Source organism: Pistacia vera, unplaced genomic scaffold, assembly GCF_008641045.1.
Source record: "Pistacia vera cultivar Batoury unplaced genomic scaffold, PisVer_v2 Contig507, whole genome shotgun sequence".
Lineage (NCBI taxonomy): Eukaryota > Viridiplantae > Streptophyta > Magnoliopsida > Sapindales > Anacardiaceae > Pistacia > Pistacia vera.
Window position 1 is genome coordinate 172,922 of NW_022196343.1, and position 7,893 is coordinate 180,814.

A 7,893-nucleotide genomic window follows, 5' to 3' on the forward strand; every position below is an offset into this window, starting at 1 on the left:
AAATTAATTTTTATCGGATAAAGGTTGAAAAAGTAAGGCTCTGTTTGGTTCCCTTTTGGGAATACTACTATTAGTATTCCCAATAAAGTTAAACAGTACAATTGCAAAAACTCACAATATTATTTAACTTTTTTTAAACCCCCTAAATTTGTTGATTTAATTAAAAACCCCTAAATATTTTTTTTAAATTACAAAAAAAACCCCAGCAACCTCTATTTACCAGATTCTGGCCACCACCGTCGGAAAATGGTCAGAATCTGGTATAATGGTGCACTACCGGCTAAATCTGGCTGGTAGTGCGTCGATCTAGCCTTTTTCGGCCAGATCCACGATGGATCTGGCCAGAAAAGGCCAGATCTTTGGCTGTAGCAGGTCGTCAACGACAACCAACGCATGGTCGTCATTGACCATCAACGACGGCAGTATCTTTGGCCGTCGTTGACGAGAAAATACGACCAGATCTGGCCGTCAATGGCCAAATCTAGCTGTAGATCTAGCCTTTGCCTTGGATCTAGCCAGAAAAGGTCATATCGGTGCACAACCAGCAAGATCCAGCCAGTCATGCTCAGATACGACGACTCTGGCCACCTTCCGGCTGTGGTGGTCGGCTGTCCATATTTAATGGGTAGGTTGGGGGCTTTTTTGTTAACTTTTAATGTTTTATTATAGGGGGTTTAGTAAATAAACAAACATAGGGGGGTGTTTAGTAAATAAACAAACACAAGGGGTATTTTTATTTATTTCCAAATCCTATATGGTAATACCAGCCCAATTCAACTTTTTTTAACTTTTTTCTAAAAACTTTTCTAAAAAGTGTAAAAAGTTTTTAGAAAAAAGTGAACCAAACGGAGCCTAAGGGGTTTGAGTTTGACGGATATTCATGGAATTTGCCAAAATTTTCCACTTACCAATCAATTATTGTAATATGTATACGTGTTTGGATGATGATTTATTGCCATCACGATCGGATCTTTTATAGATTTTGTATTCAAAATATATAAATCAAATCTGCCAAATCATTTATCTACAATGTAGGAATGCTTAGTATGTAAGAAATCTATATACGAATGCAGGAATAATCAGAATTTTAAAATTGTTTCAGTTGAGAGCGGCCGGCAGCCTTTCATGATGAATTTATTAATCACAAAGATAATTATGTGTTGTACGGTCAATTCCTGGATTACGGATTCATCCCATTCTATTATAGGTTAATTTTATTTACAAGTTTATCATTGTAACATTATAAAATATGACTTTTCACTCAAATTAGAGGATTTTTTTTTTTTTTTTTAACGTTATATTCATATCTTGTGCAAGTCGCAATTGTAGGCAGAAATACACAAAAAGCAACATAAAAATAGTGAACGTAAGATTTGCATCGAACATTCAGACTATTTTAAAAATCTTTTATTGTATGTGTTTTTTATTCATTCATAGATCCCGCATCAAATAACAGATTTCATACAATCTTTTACGTAGGTTTCATTATGGATTCTTTGTACTTCTTGTTGGTATAAATTACATCATCAACAATATGTAACCAAGTNCTAAATCAAATCTGCCAAATCATTTATCTACAATGTAGGAATGCTTAGTATGTAAGAAATCTATATACGAATGCAGGAATAATCAGAATTTTAAAATTGTTTCAGTTGAGAGCAGCCGGCAGCCTTTCATGATGAGTTTATTAATCACAAAGATAATTATGCGTTGTACGATCAATTCCTGGATTACGGATTCATCCCACATGTCATTCTATTGTAGGTTAATTTTATTTACAAGTTTGTTATTGTAACATTATATAATATAACTTTTCACTCAAATTAGAGGATTTTTTTTTTTTTTTTTTTTAACGTTATATTCATATCTTGTGCAAGTCGCAATTGTAGGCAGAAATACACAAAAAGCAACATAAAAATAGTGAACGTAAGATTTGCATCGAACATTCAAACTATTTTAAAAATCTTTTATTGTATGTGTTTTTTATTCATTCATAGATCCCGCATCAAATAACAGATTTCATACAATCTTTTACGTAGGTTTCATTATGGATTCTATGTACTTCTTGTTGGTATAAATTACATCATCAACAATATGTAACCAAGTATTAATACGAAACCTACGTAATTAAGTTCTTAACTATACACTCGATTAAATCTTTTATTTAACTCTAGGGGCGACTGCATGGGATCCTGACAGAAGCTTTTAACTTATAAAAAATAAATTAATGAAATGCATGAAAATAGGCAATTAAATTATTAGAGGAAGATGCTTTTCCTTTGTCTTGTGGAATTCTAGTTAACCAATTTAATCAATTATATACTACTTAATTCTACTTAAAATAATGCACAGTTGAACTCTTGAAGGTGAAGATTATTATCAGAGATGGCTCTAATCAAGACTGAAACCCCGATCAAATGGTCATTATCAAGATAATCAGGAATCTTAATTTGTCTTTAATTAACTATGGATTATGGATGTGCTCATCTTTACAGTTTATCTTGAGATAAAACATCCAAAGTATGAATCAATTACGTGTCAACGTGGAGGTCATGCATGGTTTAACGTTGCATGATTTTATGACAATCTAGGGCACAAATTGACATTCCTTAAGATTCATGAATAATATTCGCTTCCAAAAGATAACTTGAGATGTGAAAATCAATCACTTTTTCACAGAAAGTGCCAAGAAGAATGCGAGTCAATGGGGATTCATAAAAAAATATGATATTATCTTTTCCTTTTATTCTATATTTGTTCATCTCCATTGATATATAATAACTCTTTATTCGCTGTTGATTGAGAACTCCACATTGGTTTGAAGCCATTAATTAGATTAGCCCTTTTGAATAATGATTCAACCTCATCCTATTCAAGATTTATCTCTTGATGATAAATTTGTCAATAATCGGGTAGCCATGGATGATGATCTTATGATTCTGAATTTCTTTAAGTCCTCCACATTCTTACCTCCATTTACCACAACTCATGATCACGACTCCCACGAAACTTCTAGCAAAAATTTCGCACCTTCTGCCATGTCCAATGAGTTTATTGACTTTGATAATTTTCCGTTTCATGTTAACGAATCTTCCTCAGTACTTGGTTTGGAGGATTTGGACCCCAATTTTAACATTGAATTAGACGAGATGAGAGATTGGTTAGAGAATGGTGATCATCGAGAAAGTGATGATTCTTACTATCATCAACTCTCTATTTATCAAGAGGTTACTGACACATCTATGGATGTGACTTCAATAATTCAGCCAATCCTGAACTTGCCTACACAAGACATGGAGATTAACAATGAACTCTGCACAAGCCATCTAGCAAAGGTCTATGGTGAAGCCATGGCGAATGAACAACGAGAGCTCGCGGAGGTGATCGTGAGACGCATCAATGAGAAAGTCAGTCCTGTCGGTGAGATTACGGAGCGCCTTTTGTATCATTCTTTTCAGCCCTTGTGTAATACCACGTATTTTTTTTTTATAGAATTTTATTAAATTTTATTTTGTGACTCTAGGGATAAAGTATAATAATTTGAAAGTTTTAGACAATAATAGCCAAAATAAGTGAGGACTACATTGAAATTTTCTAGATATTTTAATGAACAGTGACCATTCAATGAAATGAAAAACGGGGCAGAAGAAGAAGGAAAGAAAAAGAGAGGAAAAGATAGAAGGAAAAGGAGAGAGAAAAGAGAGGAAGAAGAAGAAGAGAAGGAAAGGAAGAAGAAAATAAAGAAGGGTGAGGAAGATGGAACCAATAATAGAGAGAGAGGAGAGAAGAGAACGACGGAAGTGGCTGGAAAAGTGGTCGCTGGCGAGCAAATTCTGGTGATCGGAAAGAGCAAAGGGAGATTTAGCAAATGGGAGGTTAGTAAAGCTTTATATTTCTTCTTTTTGGTGATTTATGATTCAGAACTCTCTTTGGATTGTTTTGTCTATGTTTTGGTATAAATTCATGAAAGCAAAACTAAAATAGGGAGATTGATTTTAATAATTTGATGTGGGTAGAACATAGAGGTTGTTTCTAAACAAAAATGGGTTAAAGATATGATTTTTGATGTAAGGGTTTACTGTATAGAAATCTGACCATCTGGAACTCCGAAAATTGTCTATATGTTTTGGGTTTTTGTTTGAAGCTGAATTTTGGGTATGTTCTTGTAGACTTCTTAAGGAGTGTTTAGAATTTTATTTCACGTAAAAACTCGAAGGATTGAATTTTATATGGATTTTTGAAGTTGCCTTGTGATGTTCTGGAATTTTCGTTTTCTGCAGAACATGTATTTTGGAAACTGATTTGATGCACCTATTCTTATCCAAATTGAGTGATTTTAAATTATGGTGAATCCTATATGTGTCTAGTTTAATTCTGGAGAGTTTCAGGAGGTTTGGATTAAGGGCTGAATTGTTATGAATTTTTCAAGTCAGTAACCCCAATTCTGGAAACAGGGGACAGATTTGAATGGGTTGAAAGGAAATTGTGTTTTAATAGTTATTGATTCTGGAATGACTTGAGAAAATTATGGGAACAACTTATGTGTCTCTAGAACGCCCTGTTAAAATTATGGCTTAAAATGATAAATAGAATTTTTAAGAAAAATCTGAGAGCAACCGATGTTCGATTATGAGACAGTTTTGTTAAAGCAGAAGTTATGTTAATCTTTTGGTGTGTGAAGTGTCCAATGATTTTAATATTGAAGTGTTACCTTATGGGGACTTATGTATAGAGGATTTATTGAATTTTGTACATAGGGAGGCAAGCAGGGGCATTATTAGAAGATTTCAATCATTTTTCGGCTTAAGGGTCGAGTTTCAAACGGTGAGTGGTTTTAATAAAAACTTTCCTTAAAAATTTTAGATCTATGCTTGTATGATATTTTCTAGTATGCCATTTTTATATTTTGATGAGGTTTGAGCAAAATGTGAAGCTTGCTTGGTTTATTTTTTTCTTTGCATGTTTTTGGACAGATTCTAGAGTGGTTGTTTTGAGTTTTAAAGGGAATGAACTTTGCTTGCTAATTAAACTTGTATGCATTTGGCTGTTTCAATAAACTGAGATGGTGGCTGGATATTTTGGGTTGCATGCACTTGGCTGGACTGCATTTTGAGAGGTGTTTGAGTTATGTATTTGGACTAAAAGTTGGTTGGTTAAATACACTTGTGTGCTTCCAGTTGGACTGTCTTTGAGAAAATTGATTTCCATGGTATTTTAAAATGCTGGGAGTTAAGGTATTTCGGCTGTTAAAATGTTAAAGAAAAGACTCAGATTTGTGAGGTTAGTAATAATTTTCAATCTGGGCTAAACCGTCAGTTTCTGAAACATGTTTAGAAAATTACAGTTTCACCCCTATATGTGACTTTTGAATATTATGTCATATATGTATGATTTATAAGCACATACGAAATATGCTATTGACTTACATGTTACTTGAGACTATGCATGAGTATGTTGTGGTGCTAAAACCACCCTATGAAGTACCCATCCCCCAGAGATACAGATATTGGCTCTGCCCAAGCGATGCAAGATTCTGCCGGGTATGACAATTTCAGATTTTATTGGCTCTGCCTGGGCGTTGAGTGGTCCGCTAGGTATGACAGATTCAGTGGCTCTGCCCACGCGATGATAGATCTTGCCGGGTATGACAGATTTTATTGGCTCTGCTTGGGCATTGAGTGGTCCGCCAGGTATGACAGATTTTATTAGCTCTGCCTGAGCGTTGAGTGGTCTGCCAGGTATGACAGATTTTATTGGCTCTGCCTAGGCGTTGAGTGGTCCGCCAGGTATGACAGTTTCAGTGGCTCTGCCCGCGCGATGATAGATCTTGCTGGGTATGACAGGTACGTCCCTCGCTCTACCTACGTGTGGGACGCCCACCAGGTATCACAGATTTTCCCCAGAGTACTAGTTGGGTGAGAGTTTTCACATGTGATTGAGAGATGGTGGATATGTATATCATTTATTTGAAAATGGGAACTTATAAATGTAAATGTTATCCGTATATGAACTGTTTCTTAGAAATGATGTTTTAGAGAAACATGAGTATTTATTCATTTGCCATAATAGTGTTTAGAAAGAAGTCTTGCCATGAGAGATTTCAACATGTGTTATGAAAGATGGCTTATATTATAAAATGTGTATATGGAAATGAAATTTTATAAGCATGAGTGTTTTTATTGTATATTGAAATGTTTTATTACATACTAACTCATTCCTCACTCATTGAGCATTTCTAGCTCACCCCTCGTTTTCAAATGTTTTTCTTTCCCCCCACCAGGTCTAGAAGGTGATCATGCAAAGGAGTGAATTTCACTCAAGGTTGGGCCACACGACTTCATTTCACCATAGATTCTATAGTTGTATTTTTTTTTCTGCTGCAAAGTTTATGTTTTCTTCATCATGTATTTATTTCTTGTTTGGGTTATTAAAGATATGGAAAAATCTGATATCATAAATTTCATTTTGTGAAAATTTCAATTACATTTGTTTATATGCAAATGACGTTACATTTTTATGATATTTTATTTATAAAAAGGTTTTATAATTTTCTCATATGTCACGTCTCGATCACCCGAGTCTCATGGCTGTGCCCGGAGCCTATGGGGTAAGGAGGGTCGGGACGGGTCGTGTCACCTTGAACAAGGGAGCTAATGACAAATGTCTTAAACAAGAGTCCCGCAAGGTTTTTGATGCAGCTTTCGAGGCATTCTATAGTGTTCCCGAATGGAATATTCGCTCATTTCACTGCAAACTCGGCGATTCTTGAGGCCATTCCTCATGATGCCGGGGTTCTGCACATTGTTGATTTTGACATGGGAGAGGGCATTCAATGGGCTTCAATGATTGTGGCTCTTGCTCAACAACAGAAGCTGCTACAACAATTCGTATTATCTCACAACAAATAACCTTAAAACTTACATCAATAAAGTGGAAAAATGGAGATTGTATTTGTGGTCAAGCTCATCCCCATTTGAGATTTGAGGAGACAAAGAAGCAGCTAATTTGTTATGCAAATTGTCATGAATTAAAGTTGAAAGTTGAAGAAATGGAACTAAAAGATTTGGTAAGTGAGATAAAGAAAACTACAAGAAGAGGAAGAAGGAGAGAATGGCTAGCCTTCAATTGCATGTGGGCACTTCCCCACATGAGGAGGAGAAGAAGAAGAAGGCATGTTATGGAGTTTCTAAAGGTGGCTAAGGATTTTTTGGCCAACTCTGACAGAAATAAAACTAGTAATGATAAAAACAATGGTATAATTACTTTTGGTGATGGAGATACTTGGGAGAAAATAGAAGATTACTCTTGTTTTGGATCATTCTTTGATAGTTATCAGGAACATTACCGAGCATTGTTAGAATCAATGGAATGGAACTTCCATAAACATCTAAAGTAAGAGTTTGTACACAGTGAGGATTGAAGGTGAAAATGCAAATGAGATGGTGTTGGAATGGGGAAGAACTCCACTAGTAAGAGTTTCTGCATGGAGATAGATCATAGATTGATGTGTTATATTCTGAGTATTGAACAATTTTAATTATACTGTAATAACCAATTGAAATGGACAAGTATGAATATTTTCAATTGCATCATTTATTGGATTTACATTCTATTTAATAAAAAACAAAGGAATTTATTGTTTTTAAGCTACATATGTTCCGTATTTTATAAATGTTTTGAGTACAAGAATATTAAACCTGAGAACAAAGAAACATAAACCTACTTGAAACCGTGGTTTTAAAACGGCTGGTCCAACCAGGAACTGGTCTCTAATCCGGTNATAAGAATTAGATTAAAGAGATATATTACCAAGTCCTAAGCCTAGCTTCAGCCCCAATTTTTTATCTTCTCCTTCTTGGCCCGCAACAGAAGTTACAAATAAAGTGATATAAG

The 7,893-nt window shown here is 34.8% G+C and overlaps 1 pseudogene; it reads left to right on the forward strand.

Moving 5' to 3' along the window:
* The first annotated feature begins 2,852 nt into the window (after positions 1-2,852).
* Positions 2,853-7,396, forward strand: LOC116105898 (annotated as a pseudogene).
* The last annotated feature ends 497 nt before the right edge of the window (positions 7,397-7,893 follow it).